The 24,092-nt window shown below is 45.7% G+C and overlaps 13 non-coding genes and 2 pseudogenes across 13 annotated transcripts; all 15 read left to right on the forward strand.

The window, feature by feature from the left end:
• The first annotated feature begins 1,917 nt into the window (after positions 1-1,917).
• Positions 1,918-2,110, forward strand: LOC141181913 (U2 spliceosomal RNA). The gene has a single exon (XR_012257442.1). It is a non-coding gene; the product is annotated as a U2 spliceosomal RNA (small nuclear RNA).
• A 1,109-nt stretch (positions 2,111-3,219) lies between these two features.
• Positions 3,220-3,410, forward strand: LOC141181160 (U2 spliceosomal RNA). The gene has a single exon (XR_012256763.1). It is a non-coding gene; the product is annotated as a U2 spliceosomal RNA (small nuclear RNA).
• Positions 3,411-9,473: 6,063 nt separating this feature from the next.
• LOC141182042 (U2 spliceosomal RNA) lies at positions 9,474-9,672 on the forward strand. The gene has a single exon (XR_012257533.1). It is a non-coding gene; the product is annotated as a U2 spliceosomal RNA (small nuclear RNA).
• Positions 9,673-10,781: 1,109 nt separating this feature from the next.
• LOC141181666 (U2 spliceosomal RNA) lies at positions 10,782-10,972 on the forward strand. The gene has a single exon (XR_012257221.1). It is a non-coding gene; the product is annotated as a U2 spliceosomal RNA (small nuclear RNA).
• Positions 10,973-12,080: 1,108 nt separating this feature from the next.
• Positions 12,081-12,271, forward strand: LOC141181161 (U2 spliceosomal RNA). Its single transcript, XR_012256764.1, has one exon. It is a non-coding gene; the product is annotated as a U2 spliceosomal RNA (small nuclear RNA).
• A 1,106-nt stretch (positions 12,272-13,377) lies between these two features.
• On the forward strand, positions 13,378-13,568 carry LOC141181870 (U2 spliceosomal RNA). Its single transcript, XR_012257406.1, has one exon. It is a non-coding gene; the product is annotated as a U2 spliceosomal RNA (small nuclear RNA).
• A 1,109-nt stretch (positions 13,569-14,677) lies between these two features.
• On the forward strand, positions 14,678-14,868 carry LOC141181491 (U2 spliceosomal RNA). The gene has a single exon (XR_012257062.1). It is a non-coding gene; the product is annotated as a U2 spliceosomal RNA (small nuclear RNA).
• A 1,112-nt stretch (positions 14,869-15,980) lies between these two features.
• LOC141181162 (U2 spliceosomal RNA) lies at positions 15,981-16,171 on the forward strand. The gene has a single exon (XR_012256765.1). It is a non-coding gene; the product is annotated as a U2 spliceosomal RNA (small nuclear RNA).
• A 1,109-nt stretch (positions 16,172-17,280) lies between these two features.
• Positions 17,281-17,396, forward strand: LOC141182109 (U2 spliceosomal RNA; annotated as a pseudogene).
• Positions 17,397-17,920: 524 nt separating this feature from the next.
• Positions 17,921-18,102, forward strand: LOC141181888 (U2 spliceosomal RNA). Its single transcript, XR_012257420.1, has one exon. It is a non-coding gene; the product is annotated as a U2 spliceosomal RNA (small nuclear RNA).
• Positions 18,103-19,211: 1,109 nt separating this feature from the next.
• Positions 19,212-19,402, forward strand: LOC141181492 (U2 spliceosomal RNA). Its single transcript, XR_012257063.1, has one exon. It is a non-coding gene; the product is annotated as a U2 spliceosomal RNA (small nuclear RNA).
• A 1,112-nt stretch (positions 19,403-20,514) lies between these two features.
• LOC141181163 (U2 spliceosomal RNA) lies at positions 20,515-20,705 on the forward strand. Its single transcript, XR_012256766.1, has one exon. It is a non-coding gene; the product is annotated as a U2 spliceosomal RNA (small nuclear RNA).
• Positions 20,706-21,814: 1,109 nt separating this feature from the next.
• LOC141181164 (U2 spliceosomal RNA) lies at positions 21,815-22,005 on the forward strand. The gene has a single exon (XR_012256767.1). It is a non-coding gene; the product is annotated as a U2 spliceosomal RNA (small nuclear RNA).
• A 1,109-nt stretch (positions 22,006-23,114) lies between these two features.
• LOC141182110 (U2 spliceosomal RNA) lies at positions 23,115-23,230 on the forward strand (annotated as a pseudogene).
• A 524-nt stretch (positions 23,231-23,754) lies between these two features.
• On the forward strand, positions 23,755-23,936 carry LOC141181889 (U2 spliceosomal RNA). The gene has a single exon (XR_012257421.1). It is a non-coding gene; the product is annotated as a U2 spliceosomal RNA (small nuclear RNA).
• The last annotated feature ends 156 nt before the right edge of the window (positions 23,937-24,092 follow it).

Below are 24,092 nucleotides of genomic sequence, written 5' to 3' on the forward strand. Positions count from 1 at the left end.
GGTCCGCCGCGCACACGCGGACCTGGTCTCCTTGGATCAGGAGAAGGCCTTCGACCGGGTTTCCCACGAGTTCATGGGCCGAGCTCTGCACCGGTTAGGTTTGGGTAACATGTTTTGTTCGTATGTCCGTCTGATGTATTTTGATATCCACAGCTCGGTGTTGGTGAACGGCTGGAAGACTGACCCCTTCCCTGTCCTCTCTGGGGTCAGACAAGGCTGCCCTCTATCACCTCTTCTTTTTGTTTGTGTTATAGAACTCTTCGCAGAGGCTATCCGGCAGAATGGAGAGATCAGAGGGATCACCGCACCGGGTCCGGGACGACACGAGGTCAAGTGCTCGCTCTACATGGACGACGTCACCGTCTTCTGCGCTGATCGTGGTTCAGTCGACGCCCTCGTCCAGACGTGTGAGAGGTTCGGCCGGGCTTCAGGGGCCAAAGTCAACTGCAGGAAGTCGGAAGCCATGCTCTTCGGGGATTGGCAGCCGGCCTCCTCCGCCCCCTTCCCCTTCAACATTCAACCGGATTTCCTCAAGGTGCTGGGAGTCTGGTTCGGGAAGGAAGGAGCGGCCCTCAAGTCCTGGCAAGAACGCTTGGCCAAAGTGAAGCAACGGATCGGACTCTGGAGCCTCAGACACCTCACTTGTGAGGGTAAGGCACTCGTCCTGCGTAATGAAGTTCTGCCCGTCTTGCAGTACACGGCGCAGGCCTGGCCCCCACACGTCACTGTGTGCAGGGCCATTACCAGGACAGTGTTTCACTTTGTCTGGGGATCCAAGATGGACAGAGTCAGGCGGGCCGTCATGTACAAGGAGCCTCGCAAGGGTGGGAAGGGCGTTCCAGATATCCCCACCCTCCTGCGATCCTCTTTTGTGTGTGATTGTGTCCGCCGGACTTTGCAAGTCAAGAATGGCTCCGCGGGCAGGTCCATGTCTCGCTTCTTCCTGCTTCCTTTTTGGAGGCGACTCGGCTGGGACAAGTGGGACAGCTCCTTCCCCTACAACTGGACGACGCCATGGTTCTACGGAGACGTCGTTCGATTTGTGGGGGAACATCAACTGGAGGGACTCAAGCCCGACTTGTGGAAGCCCAAAACTATCCACAAGCTCATCAGAGCCAAGGATGACGTGGAGAACATCACAGGACTTCACCAGGACACGCTGGAGACTGTGTGGACAAATGTGTCGTCTGACAGGCTGACCAACGGGCACAAGGACTTGTCGTGGATGGCGATTCAGGGCGGACTGCCCGTCCGGTCATTCATGCATGCCCGGAACCTGTGCAAGACCAGGTACTGCCCAAGGTGCCCCTTCGTGGAGGAAACATCTTTGCACACTTTTTGGGACTGCGGATTTGCACAGCGCCTGTTGACTGCCCTTGAGGACGACCTGAGGAACTCTGTCCCCAGGGCGAGCCTATCGCACCATTCTGTGCTTTACGGACTCTTCCCTGGGGTTCATACCGTCGGAGCCATCCAGGACGCTTGGCGCCTTATGAACTGCTTCAAGGATGCCGTTTGGGTCGCCAGGAACCGGCTCATCTTGAGGAGGGAGAGGATGTCCATCCAGGACTGCCGCAGGCTGATCCACAGCCTGCTCAGAGACTATTCCATCGTGGACGGTCCGGAGGACGAGGATGAGGACTAAACCCCTCCTCCCCCTCTCCCCTTATGTGTCTTGTCTTTCAATAAACCTTCGGGCCTGTGATTTTCCCCTCCCCATCCCCTTTTTCCCAATCCCCATCCCTTATCACGATTCGTCGTACTGTATTGATTGACATGCTTTTTCTTTCAGATTGAGTGTTTTGTGTAGCATAGGGGTGTGATGTGTCTAGTTAGTGCGTCGTATCCTCATGCTATGTAAATATGATGTAGAATTCTGTGTGTACTGGGCTGCGGCACTGTACACTGTCTGTTAACTTATTTTTTGTGCTAATAAAAGATATATTCAATCAAAAAATCTGTTCTTATCAGTTTAATATCTGATACGTCCCCTATCTGGGGACCATATATTAAATGGATTTTTAGAACAGGGAGATGGAAAAAGAGCTTGCTCTGTCCACTCCACGCATTGACCTGGTATTGCAGTATCTCCAGGACCGGTGCACCCCTTCTTTAATGCAGTTTCTAAAATCAGAAAGAATTGAATTCAATGTTTTTTGTTCATTTTGCTTGTTTGTCGGATTTTGGGATGGACTCTTTGGCTTCGCTTTTCTTCTCCTCATTGGATTTTTCATGTTCAAAGTTGCAGAAGCCAGATGACAAGCTCATTTTGGTTCAACTTCAGCAACTGTGCATTGCATTGCCATGTAATGTAACGCAATGCTATCTATCTAGCTCTGCCTCTGTACTTCCTTTTGGATAAACAGACATATTAGGCAAGCATTTTGGAGCTTTCACCTAAATAACTACAGGTGGTGAGATAAGCTGCACAATATAATTGACCTTTCAGTATATTGTTGCACACACACCATCTATTTAGCAAATGCCCTTGTTATCAACAGCAGCCTTTTAAACTCACCTGAGCTAACAGGTATGTGCGCTGGTTACTCTGCTGCGCTTAAAATTTCTTTTTTGGTTTGCTACAATGCCTTTTCTGAAACGTTGTCTCCCTCTGCTGGAACACTGACTTCTTTCATTTAATGCCTGCAGACTATAAAAGAGAACCCAACCCAAAAAGTTGGGTTGATTAGTCTGTGGCATTCTGTTAAACTGTTGCTTATGGCGGTCTCTGTGAGCTTCTCAGTGACATTCAGCCAGCCAGGTATCCTGCCTGCAGTAGATGGAATGTGGCAATGGAACGCTGGCTGCGCGTGTCATAATAGGCTCTGAGCCTTTATATACCTGCGCACAGCAGCAGCCACCTTCAGTCTGCTGCTGGACAGCCAGCAGCAGCAGGAGAGGTAAGTAATCAGCAGCCCTCCTGCTAAGGGTAGACAGCTGCTCGTTCCACCCCACCCCCCGCCTTAATTGGTTCTCCTCCCTTCCAACGGTGTTGAGGCGGGTGGGAACAGCAGGGGGTGAGGGTGCTGTGTTTAAAGAGGTGGAGTTATGCAGATCTAAAACGCGTGGATTGCAGCAGCAGCAAGCCGAAAAGTGCAGGCATGTAAGGGATCTAGAGGTTGACAACATGTCTTCTTAACGGGAGTCCAGGAGCTCATCTCCACAAATGGACTTTTCAGGATCCTTAGGTGGCAACGTAGTTCGAAACCAATTCTGGTTATCGCTTCTCGGCCTTTTGGCTAAGATCAAGTGTAGTATCTGTTCTTATCAGTTTAATATCTGATACGTCCCCTATCTGGGGACCATATATTAAATGGATTTTTAGAACAGGGAGATGGAAAAAGAGCTTGCTCTGTCCACTCCACGCATTGACCTGGTATTGCAGTATCTCCAGGACCGGTGCACCCCTTCTTTAATGCAGTTTCTAAAATCAGAAAGAATTGAATTCAATGTTTTTTGTTCATTTTGCTTGTTTGTAGGATTTTGGGATGGACTCTTTGGCTTCGCTTTTCTTCTCCTCATTGGATTTTTCATGTTCAAAGTTGCAGAAGCCAGATGACAAGCTCATTTTGGTTCAACTTCAGCAACTGTGCATTGCATTGCCATGTAATGTAACGCAATGCTATCTATCTAGCTCTGCCTCTGTACTTCCTTTTGGATAAACAGACATATTAGGCAAGCATTTTGGAGCTTTCACCTAAATAACTACAGGTGGTGAGATAAGCTGCACAATATAATTGACCTTTCAGTATATTGTTGCACACACACCATCTATTTAGCAAATGCCCTTGTTATCAACAGCAGCCTTTTAAACTCACCTGAGCTAACAGGTATGTGCGCTGGTTACTCTGCTGCGCTTAAAATTTCTTTTTTGGTTTGCTACAATGCCTTTTCTGAAACGTTGTCTCCCTCTGCTGGAACACTGACTTCTTTCATTTAATGCCTGCAGACTATAAAAGAGAACCCAACCCAAAAAGTTGGGTTGATTAGTCTGTGGCATTCTGTAAAACTGTTGCTTATGGCGGTCTCTGTGAGCTTCTCAGTGACATTCAGCCAGCCAGGTATCCTGCCTGCAGTAGATGGAATGTGGCAATGGAACGCTGGCTGCGCGTGTCATAATAGGCTCTGAGCCTTTATATACCTGCGCACAGCAGCAGCCACCTTCAGTCTGCTGCTGGACAGCCAGCAGCAGCAGGAGAGGTAAGTAATCAGCAGCCCTCCTGCTAAGGGTAGACAGCTGCTCGTTCCACCCCACCCCCCGCCTTAATTGGTTCTCCTCCCTTCCAACGGTGTTGAGGCGGGTGGGAACAGCAGGGGGTGAGGGTGCTGTGTTTAAAGAGGTGGAGTTATGCAGATCTAAAACGCGTGGATTGCAGCAGCAGCAAGCCGAAAAGTGCAGGCATGTAAGGGATCTAGAGGTTGACAACATGTCTTCTTAACGGGAGTCCAGGAGCTCATCTCCACAAATGGACTTTTCAGGATCCTTAGGTGGCTCCGTAGTTCGAAACCAATTCTGGTTATCGCTTCTCGGCCTTTTGGCAAGATCAGTGGTGGTTTTCTGCTGCTGGTGTTGTTTGGAGGGCAGTTGTGACTGGGGTTCCCCCTTGTGGGGCCCTAGTGTGCGATTGAGCGGCGATTGTGTTTATCTGCTGTAAAAATGGTGGAGAAAACACGTGGATTAGAGGACTCGGTCCGTCTGAAGGTGGCTGCAGGTCATGAAGGAGAAATCGGTTTGGACCAAGTTTGCTTTGATGTCTTGAAGAACATTAATGGCTTGAAGGTAACGGATGTATTGGCACTGCAGGATTTTCAGAAACAAGGAATTTATGATATCACTTTTGTTTCTTTGAGTATTTGCCAGAGAGTCTACATGGAGTTGGTACGAATGAAGGAAGAAAAGGAATTGAAATGCCTAGAGTTTATTGCACTGGAACCTCTGTTCCAGCAGACATATAAGTATGTGGTTGTGCACATGTATAACCCTAAAGTTCCGGATGAGACTGTTTCCAATTTTTTAGCTCGGTATTGTAGTGAGGTTAAATTTTTGGGAAGAATGAAGAACAAATACAATTATCTAAATGGCAAGAGGAGATATGTTGTAAAACTGAGACCGGATGATAGAGCTATTGGGGGTGCCAAGAGCATTCCTGCACAGTTTTCTATCGGAGGAGAAAGGGGATTTTGTTTTTATAATGGACAGATGGAATATTGTAGGAAGTGTCATGAGTTTGGACATGTTCAGAAAGATTGTCCAGTGCAAGGTGATGTTTGTAGAGGTTGTGGGAAATCTGGGCATGTTGCAAGTGGTTGCCCAATGAATAAGGTGTGTGATTTGTGTGGACATGCAGATCACCTTGCAAGGAAATGTAGATTGTGGGCTCAGATTCCTAGGTCACAGGTGGACGCTGAAGAGAGGCAGAAGAAGACTCGGCAGGAAAGTGGGGAGGAGGGCGAAGGCTCAGACTCAGAGGGGGAAAGCCAAAAACAAGATGGTGGTAGGGGAAGAGACCATGCGGTGCCCAAGATGGAGGAAAAGGGGCGGAGCCAGAAGAAAGTTGGTTTGAGGGAGGGGCTGGAAGTAATAAACAAAGTAGCTGATGTGCATGGCCCGGGTGATGGGATGGATTTGTCTAATATGGCGGAGTCAGTGAATCCTGTTTTGGGAAGAGATGGGGGTGAGGAAATGGAGGTTTTGGAGGAGGAGGATTCTGATTCGGATGGAACTATAACCCCTCAGCAGCGTGATAGGGTTAACAGTGATTGGAGTGAAAATGAGGAGGAAGATGATGGCAAGGAGGAGAGTTATGCCTCCGTGATTAAAAGAAGTAAGGTGGAGGGGTGTTGGTCTGGGGGGCAGGAAGATCCAGTCTCCCTAAGACCAGGTTATTCTAACAGGGACTCGAGTTCTGAGTCGCCTGATATACGTAGAAAAGTGGGTGGCAGGAGTGGGTTTTCTCCTGGTTCATGATGGATCGGGTATGGTGGAGATTTTTTCCTGTTGTTATGATGGCGTTGTGTGTTGCTTCTCTGAATGTACGAGGGATTGGTTCTGCTTGTAGGAGAGCAGGGATACTGGATTACATTGAGAGTGTGAATGCAGATATTGTCTGTCTGCAGGAATGTGTAATTAAATCTGCCCCGCATGAGAGTGAGTGGAATAAGGGGCAATCTTTTTGGTCCCCATGCTCAGAAAACAGGAATGAAGGGGTGGGCATTTTACTGTGTAATTCCAGTCTAAAGGTTTTAGAGTTTAAAGTAATCATACCTGGGAGATGTTTGTTTTTATTAGTGGATTTTTTAGGTCAGCGGGTACGGGTTTTTAATGTTTATGCCCCTGCTGATAAACAAGCAAGAGTTGGGTTTTTGGAGTCTCTAAAGTTGTTTTTACCAGGCAGAGACTTCACTATAGTGGCTGGAGATTTTAATTGTGTCAGATCCGCAAAGATCGTAAGAGCTCTACGGAAGGTAGGACTGATGTTACGTCTAATATTTTAAATCAGATTGTGCAGGATTTACGCTACACGGATGCTGGTCTGATGGTTGGGCCAAGTGATAAGTTCACATACATATCAGATAGTGGACGTAGTGTTTCCCGAATTGACTATGTTTTTATGTCTGAAGGGATTAAGGTGGCCAAGTGCAACCACGTGATGACGACTTTTTCTGACCACAAGATGATAGTGGTAGATCTGTGTATAGCTGAGTCCCTGGCTTTTGGAAAGGGACTCTGGAAGCTGAACGTAAGCCTGCTGGAAGAGGAGAGTGTTAAGGTTGGTTTTAATAAAGTGTTTTTGTCTTGTGTGTCTGAACAGCACCTTTTTAAAGATTTGCTAGAGTGGTGGGACTGGGCTAAGGAGAAATTTGCATGTTATTTTAAAGGGGTGTGTTTTAGGAGAGCGAAAGCCAAAAGGGATCATGATGCTGCTGTTATTTCAAAATTGGAAGTACTCCATAAGTTTAAGAGAGCGGGGATGGAGGTGGATAAAGAGATTGCAGATTTGAAGGACGAACTGAAGAAGATACTTATTGAAAAAGGGAAGACTATTATGTTTAAGGCAAAAATAAAGCACATGGAGGAAAATGAGCAATGTTCGAGATACTTTTTTAAAAAATGTTTTAAACCTAAAGGGGTTTTTAAGTCTGTTTTTTCTCCTGCAGGGGAGGTATCTGGGGATGAGATGATTGGCAGTATTCTTTCCTTTTATGAAACACTCTTCTCTAACGATAGTAGAGCCAGTGATGCGGAAATTAATGATTATTGCAAAGTATTAACTAATAATATTCCTGAGGAGAAAATTGGGTTTTTAAGTGAGGAGGTTGGGAAAGATGAAATTAGACGGGCAGTGGATGGCTTGGCGAAAGGCAAGACGCCAGGCTGTGATGGTCTTCCTGCTGAATTTTATGTTAGATTTTGGGATATTATAGGTGTGGAGTTTTCCCGGGTGGTGCAATATGGTTTTACTCATGGGATTTTATCGGTTTCTATGCGTAGGGGGATTGTTACGCTGATTCATAAGAAAGGGGACATGAGGGATATTAAAAATTGGAGGCCCATAACATTGTTAAACAGTGATTACAAAATTATTTCTAAAATTGTGGCTGGTAGACTGGCAGATGTGATAGGTGATATGGTGGGGGAGTATCAGGCATGTGCAGTGCCTGGTAGGAAAATTTCAGATAATTTGCTGCTTCTAAGAGACTTAATTTATCAGGCTAATTTGAATAAGAATGCTCTTTTGTTACAGTCGGTGGACCTGGAGAAAGCCTTTGATAAAATATCACATAGATTTTTGTTCTCTGCTTTAAGTCACCTTGGTGTTCCGGATAAATTATTGATGGTCATTAAGAGTTTTTATTGTGGGGTCAGTAGCCAGATTTTAGTTAATGGGCATGTGAGTTCCAGTTTTAATATTTTATCGGGAGTTAGGCAGGGTTGTCCCCTGTCACCAATTCTTTTTATCTGTGTGGTGGAGGCCCTTTTAAAAAGTGTGCAAGTTGACAAGTGTGTGGCTGGTGTTTTTATTCCTGGGGGATCCGGGGGTCCAGTCAAGTCTTTAAGTTATATGGATGATATTGTTTTTACTTGTGGTTCACAGGCGGATCTCAATAGAGTGAATTTGCACGTAAGGATTTTTTGTTGTGTGGCTGGTATGGCGGTGAATTGGGGAAAGTGCCAGCTTTGTAACTTTGGGAGGCAGGTTGAGGTTAACGTGGCAGGAGTGGAGAGTAGGGAGGAAATTGAGGTTCTTGGTGTCATCTTTGAGAAGGAACTGAAAGGGAAAAGCAGCCTGAAGATTCTAGAAGACAAAATGGATCAGAAGTTGAACTTTTGGAAACTAAGGAACCTGTCGCTGAGAGGGAAAGTGCTGGTAATCAAGTCTGTGATTCTCCCGCTTCTGCTGTACACTGCTTTGATTTTCCCACCTGCTGTGCTTTGGACAAAGAGAGTGACAAGGAAACTGTTTGTGTTTTTTTGGGGATCCAAAATGGAGAAACTAAGAAGAGGAATGGTTATGTGTTCTGTGGAAAATGGGGGTTGTGATTTTCCTAACATTGACTTATTTTTAAGAATGCATTATTTTTTGAACATTTATAAATTATCCCAGTGCAATAACAGGACTGCGGACATGTGCAAATATTTAGCAGGACGGCTTTTCCAGAAATGGAGCTGGTGTGAGAAGGATTTAAGAAAACCAATTTCGTTTGTGATACCGTTTTTTTATGTGGTGCTTAGGTCCTTCTATGATCAAAATGGGATAAGCTCCATGGTTAGACCGGACAAAAAACTGATTGTCTCAGGTATTAAGAAGAAGGAGATGTTATGTGATGTGCCGTTTTGTAATAATGCACAGTCTGGACAGGTGTGGAAGCTTTTTTTCATGCGTGGAATCAGCAACAGACAGAAGAATGTAACCTGGATGGCGTTGCATGGATGCTTGCCAACAAGGGCTTTTTTGAATGACCGGGGGATAAAGGTTCAAGAACTATGTCCTAGGGAAGGTTGCAATAAGGTGGAAACAATACAGCATATTTTTTGGGACTGTTTTTTTGCTAAAAAAGTTTTTACCTTGTTGTCACGTATGTTTGTTGCTTTAGTTGGTTTTCATTGTTTCGATTTTGAAAGGATTTTAATAGGTCAAGATTTTAAGTACTCGCAAAGGAAGCGGGCAAGCTGGATTATTTTTGTCATATATAAAGAGGTTTTATGGGACGTTCGGAATTTGGTGATTTTTAAAAAGATTGTTTTTTCCCCCATGGAATGCAGAAAGATTTTTCTTGCTAGACTGTTTTATGCCTATTTATTGGATAAAAAGAAGTATGGTGAGACAGCAGCAGAAGCACTCTGGAACTTTTCACATTGGACTTCTTACAGTAAGTAACAGTTAATTGCAGGGTTGTGTTTTTTGGGATTTTGTTTTTGTTTTTCCGAATGATGATTTGAGAACCCGTTATGTGAATATGCGCTATGATGCATAAATTAATGTGGGTCTTAATCTGAGGAAAAAAAAAAAAAAAAAATCTGTTCTTATCAGTTTAATATCTGATACGTCCCCTATCTGGGGACCATATATTAAATGGATTTTTAGAACAGGGAGATGGAAAAAGAGCTTGCTCTGTCCACTCCACGCATTGACCTGGTATTGCAGTATCTCCAGGACCGGTGCACCCCTTCTTTAATGCAGTTTCTAAAATCAGAAAGAATTGAATTCAATGTTTTTTGTTCATTTTGCTTGTTTGTCGGATTTTGGGATGGACTCTTTGGCTTCGCTTTTCTTCTCCTCATTGGATTTTTCATGTTCAAAGTTGCAGAAGCCAGATGACAAGCTCATTTTGGTTCAACTTCAGCAACTGTGCATTGCATTGCCATGTAATGTAATGCAATGCTATCTATCTAGCTCTCCCTCTGTACTTCCTTTTGGATAAACAGACATATTAGGCAAGCATTTTGGAGCTTTCACATAAATAACTACAGGTGGTGAGATAAGCTGCACAGTATAATTGACCTTTCAGTATATTATTGCACACACACCATCTATTTAGCAAATGCCCTTGTTATCAACAGCAGCCTTTTAAACTCACCTGAGCTAACAGGTATGTGCGCTGGTTACTCTGCTGCGCTTAAAATTTCTTTTTTGGTTTGCTACAATGCCTTTTCTGAAACGTTGTCTCCCTCTGCTGGAACACTGACTTCTTTCATTTAATGCCTGCAGACTATAAAAGAGAACCCAACCCAAAAAGTTGGGTTGATTAGTCTGTGGCATTCTGTTAAACTGTTGCTTATGGCGGTCTCTGTGAGCTTCTCAGTGACATTCAGCCAGCCAGGTATCCTGCCTGCAGTAGATGGAATGTGGCAATGGAACGCTGGCTGCGCGTGTCATAATAGGCTCTGAGCCTTTATATACCTGCGCACAGCAGCAGCCACCTTCAGTCTGCTGCTGGACAGCCAGCAGCAGCAGGAGAGGTAAGTAATCAGCAGCCCTCCTGCTAAGGGTAGACAGCTGCTCGTTCCACCCCACCCCCCGCCTTAATTGGTTCTCCTCCCTTCCAATGGTGTTGAGGCGGGTGGGAACAGCAGGGGGTGAGGGTGCTGTGTTTAAAGAGGTGGAGTTATGCAGATCTAAAACGCGTGGATTGCAGCAGCAGCAAGCCGAAAAGTGCAGGCATGTAAGGGATCTAGAGGTTGACAACATGTCTTCTTAACGGGAGTCCAGGAGCTCATCTCCACAAATGGACTTTTCAGGATCCTTAGGTGGCTCCGTAGTTCGAAACCAATTCTGGTTATCGCTTCTCGGCCTTTTGGCTAAGATCAAGTGTAGTATCTGTTCTTATCAGTTTAATATCTGATACGTCCCCTATCTGGGGAACATATATTAAATGGATTTTTAGAACAGGGAGATGGAAAAAGAGCTTGCTCTGTCCACTCCACGCATTGACCTGGTATTGCAGTATCTCCAGGACCGGTGCACCCCTTCTTTAATGCAGTTTCTAAAATCAGAAAGAATTGAATTCAATGTTTTTTGTTCATTTTGCTTGTTTGTCGGATTTTGGGATGGACTCTTTGGCTTCGCTTTTCTTCTCCTCATTGGATTTTTCATGTTCAAAGTTGCAGAAGCCAGATGACAAGCTCATTTTGGTTCAACTTCAGCAACTGTGCATTGCATTGCCATGTAATGTAACGCAATGCTATCTATCTAGCTCTCCCTCTGTACTTCCTTTTGGATAAACAGACATATTAGGCAAGCATTTTGGAGCTTTCACCTAAATAACTACAGGTGGTGAGATAAGCTGCACAATATAATTGACCTTTCAGTATATTGTTGCACACACACCATCTATTTAGCAAATGCCCTTGTTATCAACAGCAGCCTTTTAAACTCACCTGAGCTAACAGGTATGTGCGCTGGTTACTCTGCTGCGCTTAAAATTTCTTTTTTGGTTTGCTACAATGCCTTTTCTGAAACGTTGTCTCCCTCTGCTGGAACACTGACTTCTTTCATTTAATGCCTGCAGACTATAAAAGAGAACCCAACCCAAAAAGTTGGGTTGATTAGTCTGTGGCATTCTGTTAAACTGTTGCTTATGGCGGTCTCTGTGAGCTTCTCAGTGACATTCAGCCAGCCAGGTATCCTGCCTGCAGTAGATGGAATGTGGCAATGGAACGCTGGCTGCGCGTGTCATAATAGGCTCTGAGCCTTTATATACCTGCGCACAGCAGCAGCCACCTTCAGTCTGCTGCTGGACAGCCAGCAACAGCAAGAGAGGTAAGTAATCAGCAGCCCTCCTGCTAAGGGTAGACAGCTGCTCGTTCCACCCCACCCCCGCCTTAATTGGTTCTCCTCCCTTCCAACGGTGTTGAGGCGGGTGGGAACAGCAGGGGGTGAGGGTGCTGTGTTTAAAGAGGTGGAGTTATGCAGATCTAAAACGCGTGGATTGCAGCAGCAGCAAGCCGAAAAGTGCAGGCATGTAAGGGATCTAGAGGTTGACAACATGTCTTCTTAATGGGAGTCCAGGAGCTCATCTCCACAAATGGACTTTTCAGGATCCTTAGGTGGCTCCGTAGTTCGAAACCAATTCTGGTTATCGCTTCTCGGCCTTTTGGCTAAGATCAAGTGTAGTATCTGTTCTTATCAGTTTAATATCTGATACGTCCCCTATCTGGGGACCATATATTAAATGGATTTTTAGAACAGGGAGATGGAAAAAGAGCTTGCTCTGTCCACTCCACGCATTGACCTGGTATTGCAGTATCTCCAGGACCGGTGCACCCCTTCTTTAATGCAGTTTCTAAAATCAGAAAGAATTGAAATCAATGTTTTTTGTTCATTTTGCTTGTTTGTCGGATTTTGGGATGGACTCTTTGGCTTCGGTTTTCTTCTCCTCATTGGATTTTTCATGTTCAAAGTTGCAGAAGCCAGATGACAAGCTCATTTTGGTTCAACTTCAGCAACTGTGCATTGCATTGCCATGTAATGTAACGCAATGCTATCTATCTAGCTCTCCCTCTGTACTTCCTTTTGGATAAACAGACATATTAGGCAAGCATTTTGGAGCTTTCACCTAAATAATTACAGGTGGTGAGATAAGCTGCACAATATAATTGACCTTTCAGTATATTGTTGCACACACACCATCTATTTAGCAAATGCCCTTGTTATCAACAGCAGCCTTTTAAACTCACCTGAGCTAACAGGTATGTGCGCTGGTTACTCTGCTGCGCTTAAAATTTCTTTTTTGGTTTGCTACAATGCCTTTTCTGAAACGTCTCCCACTGCTGGAACACTGACTTCTTTCATTTAATGCCTGCAGACTATAAAAGAGAACCCAACCCAAAAAGTTGGGTTGATTAGTCTGTGGCATTCTGTTAAACTGTTGCTTATGGCGGTCTCTGTGAGCTTCTCAGTGACATTCAGCCAGCCAGGTAACCTGCCTGCAGTAGATGGAATGTGGCAATGGAACGCTGGCTGCGTGTGTCATAATAGGCTCTGAGCCTTTATATACCTGCGCACAGCAGCAGCCACCTTCAGTCTGCTGCTGGACAGCCAGCAGCAGCAGGAGAGGTAAGTAATCAGCAGCCCTCCTGCTAAGGGTAGACAGCTGCTCGTTCCACCCCACCCCCCGCCTTAATTGGTTCTCCTCCCTTCCAACGGTGTTGAGGCGGGTGGGAACAGCAGGGGGTGAGGGTGCTGTGTTTAAAGAGGTGGAGTTATGCAGATCTAAAACGCGTGGATTGCAGCAGCAGCAAGCCGAAAAGTGCAGGCATGTAAGGGATCTAGAGGTTGACAACATGTCTTCTTAACGGGAGTCCAGGAGCTCATCTCCACAAATGGACTTTTCAGGATCCTTAGGTGGCTCCGTAGTTCGAAACCAATTCTGGTTATCGCTTCTCGGCCTTTTGGCTAAGATCAAGTGTAGGATCTGTTGTTATCAGTTTAATATCTGATACGTCTCCTATCTGGGGACTATATATTAAATGGATTTTTAGAACAGGGAGATGGAAAAAGAGCTTGCTCTGTCCACTCCACGCATTGACCTGGTATTGCAGTATCTCCAGGACCGGTGCACCCCTTCTTTAATGCAGTTTCTAAAATCAGAAAGAATTGAATTCAATGTTTTTTGTTCATTTTGCTTGTTTGTCGGATTTTGGGATGGACTCTTTGGCTTCGCTTTTCTTCTCCTCATTGGATTTTTCATGTTCAAAGTTGCAGAAGCCAGATGACAAGCTCATTTTGGTTCAACTTCAGCAACTGTGCATTGCATTGCCATGTAATGTAACGCAATGCTATCTATCTAGCTCTCCCTCTGTACTTCCTTTTGGATAAACAGACATATTAGGCAAGCATTTTGGAGCTTTCACCTAAATAACTACAGGTGGTGAGATAAGCTGCACAATATAATTGACCTTTCAGTATATTGTTGCACACACACCATCTATTTAGCAAATGCACTTGTTATCAACAGCAGCCTTTTAAACTCACCTGAGCTAACAGGTATGTGCGCTGGTTACTCTGCTGCGCTTAAAATTTCTTTTTTGGTTTGCTACAATGCCTTTTCTGAAACGTTGTCTCCCTCTGCTGGAACACTGACTTCTTTCATTTAATGCCTGCAGACTATAAAAGAGAACCCAACCCAAAAAGTTGGGTTGATTAGTCTGTGGCATTCTGTTAAACTGTTGCTTATGGCGGTCTCTGTGAGCTTCTCAGTGACATTCAGCCAGCCAGGTATCCTGCCTGCAGTAGATGGAATGTGGCAATGGAACGCTGGCTGCGCGTGTCATAATAGGCTCTGAGCCTTTATATACCTGCGCACAGCAGCAGCCACCTTCAGTCTGCTGCTGGACAGCCAGCAGCAGCAGGAGAGGTAAGTAATCAGCAGCCCTCCTGCTAAGGGTAGACAGCTGCTCGTTCCACCCCACCCCCCGCCTTAATTGGGTCTCCTCCCTTCCAACGGTGTTGAGGCGGGTGGGAACAGCAGGGGGTGAGGGTGCTGTGTTTAAAGAGGTGGAGTTATGCAGATCTAAAACGCGTGGATTGCAGCAGCAGCAAGCCGAAAAGTGCAGGCATGTAAGGGATCTAGAGGTTGACAACATGTCTTCTTAACGGGAGTCCAGGAGCTCATCTCCACAAATGGACTTTTCAGGATCCTTAGGTGGCTCCGTAGTTCGAAACCAATTCTGGTTATCGCTTCTCTGCCTTTTGGCTAAGATCAAGTGTAGTATCTGTTCTTATCAGTTTAATATCTGATACGTCCCCTATCTGGGGACCATATATTAAATGGATTTTTAGAACAGGGAGATGGAAAAAGAGCTTGCTCTGTCCACTCCACGCATTGACCTGGTATTGCAGTATCTCCAGGACCGGTGCACCCCTTCTTTAATGCAGTTTCTAAAATCAGAAAGAATTGAATTCAATGTTTTTTGTTCATTTTGCTTGTTTGTCGGATTTTGGGATGGACTCTTTGGCTTCGCTTTTCTTCTCCTCATTGGATTTTTCATGTTCAAAGTTGCAGAAGCCAGATGACAAGCTCATTTTGGTTCAACTTCAGCAACTGTGCATTGCATTGCCATGTAATGTAACGCAATGCTATCTATCTAGCTCTCCCTCTGTACTTCCTTTTGGATAAACAGACATATTAGGCAAGCATTTTGGAGCTTTCACCTAAATAACTACAGGTGGTGAGATAAGCTGCACAATATAATTGACCTTTCAGTATATTGTTGCACACACACCATCTATTTAGCAAATGCCCTTGTTATCAACAGCAGCCTTTTAAACTCACCTGAGCTAACAGGTATGTGCGCTGGTTACTCTGCTGCGCTTAAAATTTCTTTTTTGGTTTGCTACAATAATGCCTTTTCTGAAACGTTGTCTCCCTCTGCTGGAACACTGACTTCTTTCATTTAATGCCTGCAGACTATAAAAGAGAACCCAACCCAAAAAGTTGGGTTGATTAGTCTGTGGCATTCTGTTAAACTGTTGCTTATGGCGGTCTCTGTGAGCTTCTCAGTGACATTCAGCCAGCCAGGTATCCTGCCTGCAGTAGATGGAATGTGGCAATGGAACGCTGGCTGCGCGTGTCATAATAGGCTCTGAGCCTTTATATACCTGCGCACAGCAGCAGCCACCTTCAGTCTGCTGCTGGACAGCCAGCAGCAGCAGGAGAGGTAAGTAATCAGCAGCCCTCCTGCTAAGGGTAGACAGCTGCTCGTTCCACCCCACCCCCCGCCTTAATTGGTTCTCCTCCCTTCCAACGGTGTTGAGGCGGGTGGGAACAGCAGGGGGTGAGGGTGCTGTGTTTAAAGAGGTGGAGTTATGCAGATCTAAAACGCGTGGATTGCAGCAGCAGCAAGCCGAAAAGTGCAGGCATGTAAGGGATCTAGAGGTTGACAACATGTCTTCTTAACGGGAGTCCAGGAGCTCATCTCCACAAATGGACTTTTCAGGATCCTTAGGTGGCTCCGTAGTTCGAAACCAATTCTGGTTATCGCTTCTCGGCCTTTTGGCTAAGATCAAGTGTAGTATCTGTTCTTATCAGTTTAATATCTGATACGTCCCCTATCTGGGGACCATATATTAAATGGATTTTTAGAACAGGGAGATGGAAAAAGAGCTTGCTCTGTCCACTCCACGCATTGACCTGGTATTGCAGTATCTCCAGGACCGGTGCACCCCTTCTTTAATGCAGTTTCTAAAATCAGAAAGAATTGAATTCAATGTTTTTTGTTCATTTTGCTTGTTTGTCGGATTTTGGGATGGACTCTTTGGCTTCGCTTTTCTTCTCCTCATTGGATTTTTCATGTTCAAAGTTGCAGAAGCCAGATGACAAGCTCATTTTGGTTCAACTTCAGCAACTGTGCATTGCATTGCCATGTAATGTAACGCAATGCTATCTATCTAGCTCTCCCTCTGTACTTCCTTTTGGATAAACAGACATATTAGGCAAGCATTTTGGAGCTTTCACCTAAATAACTACAGGTGGTGAGATAAGCTGCACAATATAATTGACCTTTCAGTATATTGTTGCACACACACCATCTATTTAGCAAATGCCCTTGTTATCAACAGCAGCCTTTTAAACTCACCTGAGCTAACAGGTTTGTGCGCTGGTTACTCTGCTGCGCTTAAAATTTCTTTTTTGGTTTGCTACAATGCCTTTTCTGAAACGTTGTCTCCCTCTGCTGGAACACTGACTTCTTTCATTTAATGCCTGCAGACTATAAAAGAGAACCCAACCCAAAAAGTTGGGTTGATTAGTCTGTGGCATTCTGTTAAACTGTTGCTTATGGCGGTCTCTGTGAGCTTCTCAGTGACATTCAGCCAGCCAGGTATCCTGCCTGCAGTAGATGGAATGTGGCAATGGAACGCTGGCTGCGCGTGTCATAATAGGCTCTGAGCCTTTATATACCTGCGCACAGCAGCAGCCACCTTCAGTCTGCTGCTGGACAGCCAGCAGCAGCAGGAGAGGTAAGTAATCAGCAGCCCTCCTGCTAAGGGTAGACAGCTGCTAGTTCCACCCCACCCCCCGCCTTAATTGGTTCTCCTCCCTTCCAACGGTGTTGAGGCGGGTGGGAACAGCAGGGGGTGAGGGTGCTGTGTTTAAAGAGGTGGAGTTATGCAGATCTAAAACGCGTGGATTGCAGCAGCAGCAAGCCGAAAAGTGCAGGCATGTAAGGGATCTAGAGGTTGACAACATGTCTTCTTAACGGGAGTCCAGGAGCTCATCTCCACAAATGGACTTTTCAGGATCCTTAGGTGGCTCCGTAGTTCGAAACCAATTCTGGTTATCGCTTCTCGGCCTTTTGGCTAAGATCAAGTGTAGTATCTTTTGAAAAGGCAGTTTTGTCCTTGGGCTGCCCTAGTAAATTGATGCATATTACACACTGGTTTGGTGCACTTGTTAGTACGCCAGGTGGCTCATAGAGTTATCTGATGGAAAACATGGCCCTCCAGTATCGAAGTCACTAGGCTGGGTAAGTGTGAGGGCTTTGGAGCAATGTGCCACAGGAGTAGGTGCCCTGGTGGGAGTCCAAGCTTACTGGGACTGGGAACCCCAGAAAGACTTGGCTTCGTAGCACGCCGCACCTTTGCCAATCATACTTTCTGAGCAACCCCCCCTATTCCTGGCCTCCGGGCTAGGAAGGGGAATTTTTATAAACCCGTTCGGAGGTCCGGTCAGCTTTGGGCTGAGAAACCAACACAGGCTCCAGCTCCACTAGGGTGGCAGCCTAGATGGAAGCTGGGAGCACGAAAACGGCTCTTCTCCGGCTTCGGCTAGGGAGAGCATCGGAGATCCCTGACCCTCGCTGTGGCCTTCTGGCTCGGAGGGATGGGGATGGTTTATTGGGAACCCTCTCCTCCGGGAAGGGTCCACATGAATCCTCACCTCGTGCGCTGTTTTGGTGTGACTTCGGTCACATTTTTCAGTGCCTTGGATGCAGCTTCAATCAAAAAATCTGTTCTTATCAGTTTAATATCTGATACGTCCCCTATCTGGGGACCATATATTAAATGGATTTTTAGAACAGGGAGATGGAAAAAGAGCTTGCTCTGTCCACTCCACGCATTGACCTGGTATTGCAGTATCTCCAGGACCGGTGCACCCCTTCTTTAATGCAGTTTCTAAAATCAGAAAGAATTGAATTCAATGTTTTTTGTTCATTTTGCTTGTTTGTCGGATTTTGGGATGGACTCTTTGGCTTCGCTTTTCTTCTCCTCATTGGATTTTTCATGTTCAAAGTTGCAGAAGCCAGATGACAAGCTCATTTTGGTTCAACTTCAGCAACTGTGCATTGCATTGCCATGTAATGTAACGCAATGCTATCTATCTAGCTCTCCCTCTGTACTTCCTTTTGGATAAACAGACATATTAGGCAAGCATTTTGGAGCTTTCACCTAAATAACTACAGGTGGTGAGATAAGCTGCACAATATAATTGACCTTTCAGTATATTGTTGCACACACACCATCTATTTAGCAAATGCACTTGTTATCAACAGCAGCCTTTTAAACTCACCTGAGCTAACAGGTATGTGCGCTGGTTACTCTGCTGCGCTTAAAATTTCTTTTTTGGTTTGCTACAATGCCTTTTCTGAAACGTTGTCTCCCTCTGCTGGAACACTGACTTCTTTCATTTAATGCCTGCAGACTATAAAAGAGAACCCAACCCAAAAAGTTGGGTTGATTAGTCTGTGGCATTCTGTTAAACTGTTGCTTATGGCGGTCTCTGTGAGCTTCTCAGTGACATTCAGCCAGCCAGGTATCCTGCCTGCAGTAGATGGAATGTGGCAATGGAACGCTGGCTGCGCGTGTCATAATAGGCTCTGAGCCTTTATATACCTGCGCACAGCAGCAGCCACCTTCAGTCTGCTGCTGGACAGCCAGCAGCAGCAGGAGAGGTAAGTAATCAGCAGCCCTCCTGCTAAGGGTAGACAGCTGCTCGTTCCACCCCACCCCCCGCCTTAATTGGGTCTCCTCCCTTCCAACGGTGTTGAGGCGGGTGGGAACAGCATGGGGTGAGGGTGCTGTGTTTAAAGAGGTGGAGTTATGCAGATCTAAAACGCGTGGATTGCAGCAGCAGCAAGCCGAAAAGTGCAGGCATGTAAGGGATCTAGAGGTTGACAACATGTCTTCTTAACGGGAGTCCAGGAGCTCATCTCCACAAATGGACTTTTCAGGATCCTTAGGTGGCTCCGTAGTTCGAAACCAATTCTGGTTATCGCTTCTCTGCCTTTTGGCTAAGATCAAGTGTAGTATCTGTTCTTATCAGTTTAATATCTGATACGTCCCCTATCTGGGGACCATATATTAAATGGATTTTTAGAACAGGGAGATGGAAAAAGAGCTTGCTCTGTCCACTCCACGCATTGACCTGGTATTGCAGTATCTCCAGGACCGGTGCACCCCTTCTTTAATGCAGTTTCTAAAATCAGAAAGAATTGAATTCAATGTTTTTTGTTCATTTTGCTTGTTTGTCGGATTTTGGGATGGACTCTTTGGCTTCGCTTTTCTTCTCCTCATTGGATTTTTCATGTTCAAAGTTGCAGAAGCCAGATGACAAGCTCATTTTGGTTCAACTTCAGCAACTGTGCATTGCATTGCCATGTAATGTAACGCAATGCTATCTATCTAGCTCTCCCTCTGTACTTCCTTTTGGATAAACAGACATATTAGGCAAGCATTTTGGAGCTTTCACCTAAATAACTACAGGTGGTGAGATAAGCTGCACAATATAATTGACCTTTCAGTATATTGTTGCACACACACCATCTATTTAGCAAATGCCCTTGTTATCAACAGCAGCCTTTTAAACTCACCTGAGCTAACAGGTATGTGCGCTGGTTACTCTGCTGCGCTTAAAATTTCTTTTTTGGTTTGCTACAATAATGCCTTTTCTGAAACGTTGTCTCCCTCTGCTGGAACACTGACTTCTTTCATTTAATGCCTGCAGACTATAAAAGAGAACCCAACCCAAAAAGTTGGGTTGATTAGTCTGTGGCATTCTGTTAAACTGTTGCTTATGGCGGTCTCTGTGAGCTTCTCAGTGACATTCAGCCAGCCAGGTATCCTGCCTGCAGTAGATGGAATGTGGCAATGGAACGCTGGCTGCGCGTGTCATAATAGGCTCTGAGCCTTTATATACCTGCGCACAGCAGCAGCCACCTTCAGTCTGCTGCTGGACAGCCAGCAGCAGCAGGAGAGGTAAGTAATCAGCAGCCCTCCTGCTAAGGGTAGACAGCTGCTCGTTCCACCCCACCCCCCGCCTTAATTGGTTCTCCTCCCTTCCAACGGTGTTGAGGCGGGTGGGAACAGCAGGGGGTGAGGGTGCTGTGTTTAAAGAGGTGGAGTTATGCAGATCTAAAACGCGTGGATTGCAGCAGCAGCAAGCCGAAAAGTGCAGGCATGTAAGGGATCTAGAGGTTGACAACATGTCTTCTTAACGGGAGTCCAGGAGCTCATCTCCACAAATGGACTTTTCAGGATCCTTAGGTGGCTCCGTAGTTCGAAACCAATTCTGGTTATCGCTTCTCGGCCTTTTGGCTAAGATCAAGTGTAGTATCTGTTCTTATCAGTTTAATATCTGATACGTCCCCTATCTGGGGACCATATATTAAATGGATTTTTAGAACAGGGAGATGGAAAAAGAGCTTGCTCTGTCCACTCCACGCATTGACCTGGTATTGCAGTATCTCCAGGACCGGTGCACCCCTTCTTTAATGCAGTTTCTAAAATCAGAAAGAATTGAATTAAATGTTTTTTGTTCATTTTGCTTGTTTGTCGGATTTTGGGATGGACTCTTTGGCTTCGCTTTTCTTCTCCTCATTGGATTTTTCATGTTCAAAGTTGCAGAAGCCAGATGACAAGCTCATTTTGGTTCAACTTCAGCAACTGTGCATTGCATTGCCATGTAATGTAACGCAATGCTATCTATCTAGCTCTCCCTCTGTACTTCCTTTTGGATAAACAGACATATTAGGCAAGCATTTTGGAGCTTTCACCTAAATAACTACAGGTGGTGAGATAAGCTGCACAATATAATTGACCTTTCAGTATATTGTTGCACACACACCATCTATTTAGCAAATGCCCTTGTTATCAACAGCAGCCTTTTAAACTCACCTGAGCTAACAGGTTTGTGCGCTGGTTACTCTGCTGCGCTTAAAATTTCTTTTTTGGTTTGCTACAATGCCTTTTCTGAAACGTTGTCTCCCTCTGCTGGAACACTGACTTCTTTCATTTAATGCCTGCAGACTATAAAAGAGAACCCAACCCAAAAAGTTGGGTTGATTAGTCTGTGGCATTCTGTTAAACTGTTGCTTATGGCGGTCTCTGTGAGCTTCTCAGTGACATTCAGCCAGCCAGGTATCCTGCCTGCAGTAGATGGAATGTGGCAATGGAACGCTGGCTGCGCGTGTCATAATAGGCTCTGAGCCTTTATATACCTGCGCACAGCAGCAGCCACCTTCAGTCTGCTGCTGGACAGCCAGCAGCAGCAGGAGAGGTAAGTAATCAGCAGCCCTCCTGCTAAGGGTAGACAGCTGCTCGTTCCACCCCACCCCCCGCCTTAATTGGTTCTCCTCCCTTCCAACGGTGTTGAGGCGGGTGGGAACAGCAGGGGGTGAGGGTGCTGTGTTTAAAGAGGTGGAGTTATGCAGATCTAAAACGCGTGGATTGCAGCAGCAGCAAGCCGAAAAGTGCAGGCATGTAAGGGATCTAGAGGTTGACAACATGTCTTCTTAACGGGAGTCCAGGAGCTCATCTCCACAAATGGACTTTTCAGGATCCTTAGGTGGCTCCGTAGTTCGAAACCAATTCTGGTTATCGCTTCTCGGCCTTTTGGCTAAGATCAAGTGTAGTATCTGTTCTTATCAGTTTAATATCTGATACGTCCCCTATCTGGGGACCATATATTAAATGGATTTTTAGAACAGGGAGATGGAAAAAGAGCTTGCTCTGTCCACTCCACGCATTGACCTGGTATTGCAGTATCTCCAGGACCGGTGCACCCCTTCTTTAATGCAGTTTCTAAAATCAGAAAGAATTGAATTCAATGTTTTTTGTTCATTTTGCTTGTTTGTCGGATTTTGGGATGGACTCTTTGGCTTCGCTTTTCTTCTCCTCATTGGATTTTTCATGTTCAAAGTTGCAGAAGCCAGATGACAAGCTCATTTTGGTTCAACTTCAGCAACTGTGCATTGCATTGCCATGTAATGTAACGCAATGCTATCTATCTAGCTCTCCCTCTGTACTTCCTTTTGGATAAACAGACATATTAGGCAAGCATTTTGGAGCTTTCACCTAAATAACTACAGGTGGTGAGATAAGCTGCACAATATAATTGACCTTTCAGTATATTGTTGCACACACACCATCTATTTAGCAAATGCCCTTGTTATCAACAGCAGCCTTTTAAACTCACCTGAGCTAACAGGTTTGTGCGCTGGTTACTCTGCTGCGCTTAAAATTTCTTTTTTGGTTTGCTACAATGCCTTTTCTGAAACGTTGTCTCCCTCTGCTGGAACACTGACTTCTTTCATTTAATGCCTGCAGACTATAAAAGAGAACCCAACCCAAAAAGTTGGGTTGATTAGTCTGTGGCATTCTGTTAAACTGTTGCTTATGGCGGTCTCTGTGAGCTTCTCAGTGACATTCAGCCAGCCAGGTATCCTGCCTGCAGTAGATGGAATGTGGCAATGGAACGCTGGCTGCGCGTGTCATAATAGGCTCTGAGCCTTTATATACCTGCGCACAGCAGCAGCCACCTTCAGTCTGCTGCTGGACAGCCAGCAGCAGCAGGAGAGGTAAGTAATCAGCAGCCCTCCTGCTAAGGGTAGACAGCTGCTAGTTCCACCCCACCCCCCGCCTTAATTGGTTCTCCTCCCTTCCAACGGTGTTGAGGCGGGTGGGAACAGCAGGGGGTGAGGGTGCTGTGTTTAAAGAGGTGGAGTTATGCAGATCTAAAACGCGTGGATTGCAGCAGCAGCAAGCCGAAAAGTGCAGGCATGTAAGGGATCTAGAGGTTGACAACATGTCTTCTTAACGGGAGTCCAGGAGCTCATCTCCACAAATGGACTTTTCAGGATCCTTAGGTGGCTCCGTAGTTCGAAACCAATTCTGGTTATCGCTTCTCGGCCTTTTGGCTAAGATCAAGTGTAGTATCTTTTGAAAAGGCAGTTTTGTCCTTGGGCTGCCCTAGTAAATTGATGCATATTACACACTGGTTTGGTGCACTTGTTAGTACGCCAGGTGGCTCATAGAGTTATCTGATGGAAAACATGGCCCTCCAGTATCGAAGTCACTAGGCTGGGTAAGTGTGAGGGCTTTGGAGCAATGTGCCACAGGAGTAGGTGCCCTGGTGGGAGTCCAAGCTTACTGGGACTGGGAACCCCAGAAAGACTTGGCTTCGTAGCACGCCGCACCTTTGCCAATCATACTTTCTGAGCAACCCCCCCTATTCCTGGCCTCCGGGCTAGGAAGGGGAATTTTTATAAACCCGTTCGGAGGTCCGGTCAGCTTTGGGCTGAGAAACCAACACAGGCTCCAGCTCCACTAGGGTGGCAGCCTAGATGGAAGCTGGGAGCACGAAAACGGCTCTTCTCCGGCTTCGGCTAGGGAGAGCATCGGAGATCCCTGACCCTCGCTGTGGCCTTCTGGCTCGGAGGGATGGGGATGGTTTATTGGGAACCCTCTCCTCCGGGAAGGGTCCACATGAATCCTCACCTCGTGCGCTGTTTTGGTGTGACTTCGGTCACATTTTTCAGTGCCTTGGATGCAGCTTCAATCAAAAAATCTGTTCTTATCAGTTTAATATCTGATACGTCCCCTATCTGGGGACCATATATTAAATGGATTTTTAGAACAGGGAGATGGAAAAAGAGCTTGCTCTGTCCACTCCACGCATTGACCTGGTATTGCAGTATCTCCAGGACCGGTGCACCCCTTCTTTAATGCAGTTTCTAAAATCAGAAAGAATTGAATTCAATGTTTTTTGTTCATTTTGCTTGTTTGTCGGATTTTGGGATGGACTCTTTGGCTTCGCTTTTCTTCTCCTCATTGGATTTTTCATGTTCAAAGTTGCAGAAGCCAGATGACAAGCTC

The sequence above is a fragment of the Phyllobates terribilis genome, unplaced genomic scaffold (genome assembly GCF_046119375.1).
Source record: "Phyllobates terribilis strain yellow unplaced genomic scaffold, ASM4611937v1 Scaffold_34__1_contigs__length_13252353, whole genome shotgun sequence".
Classification (NCBI taxonomy): domain Eukaryota; kingdom Metazoa; phylum Chordata; class Amphibia; order Anura; family Dendrobatidae; genus Phyllobates; species Phyllobates terribilis.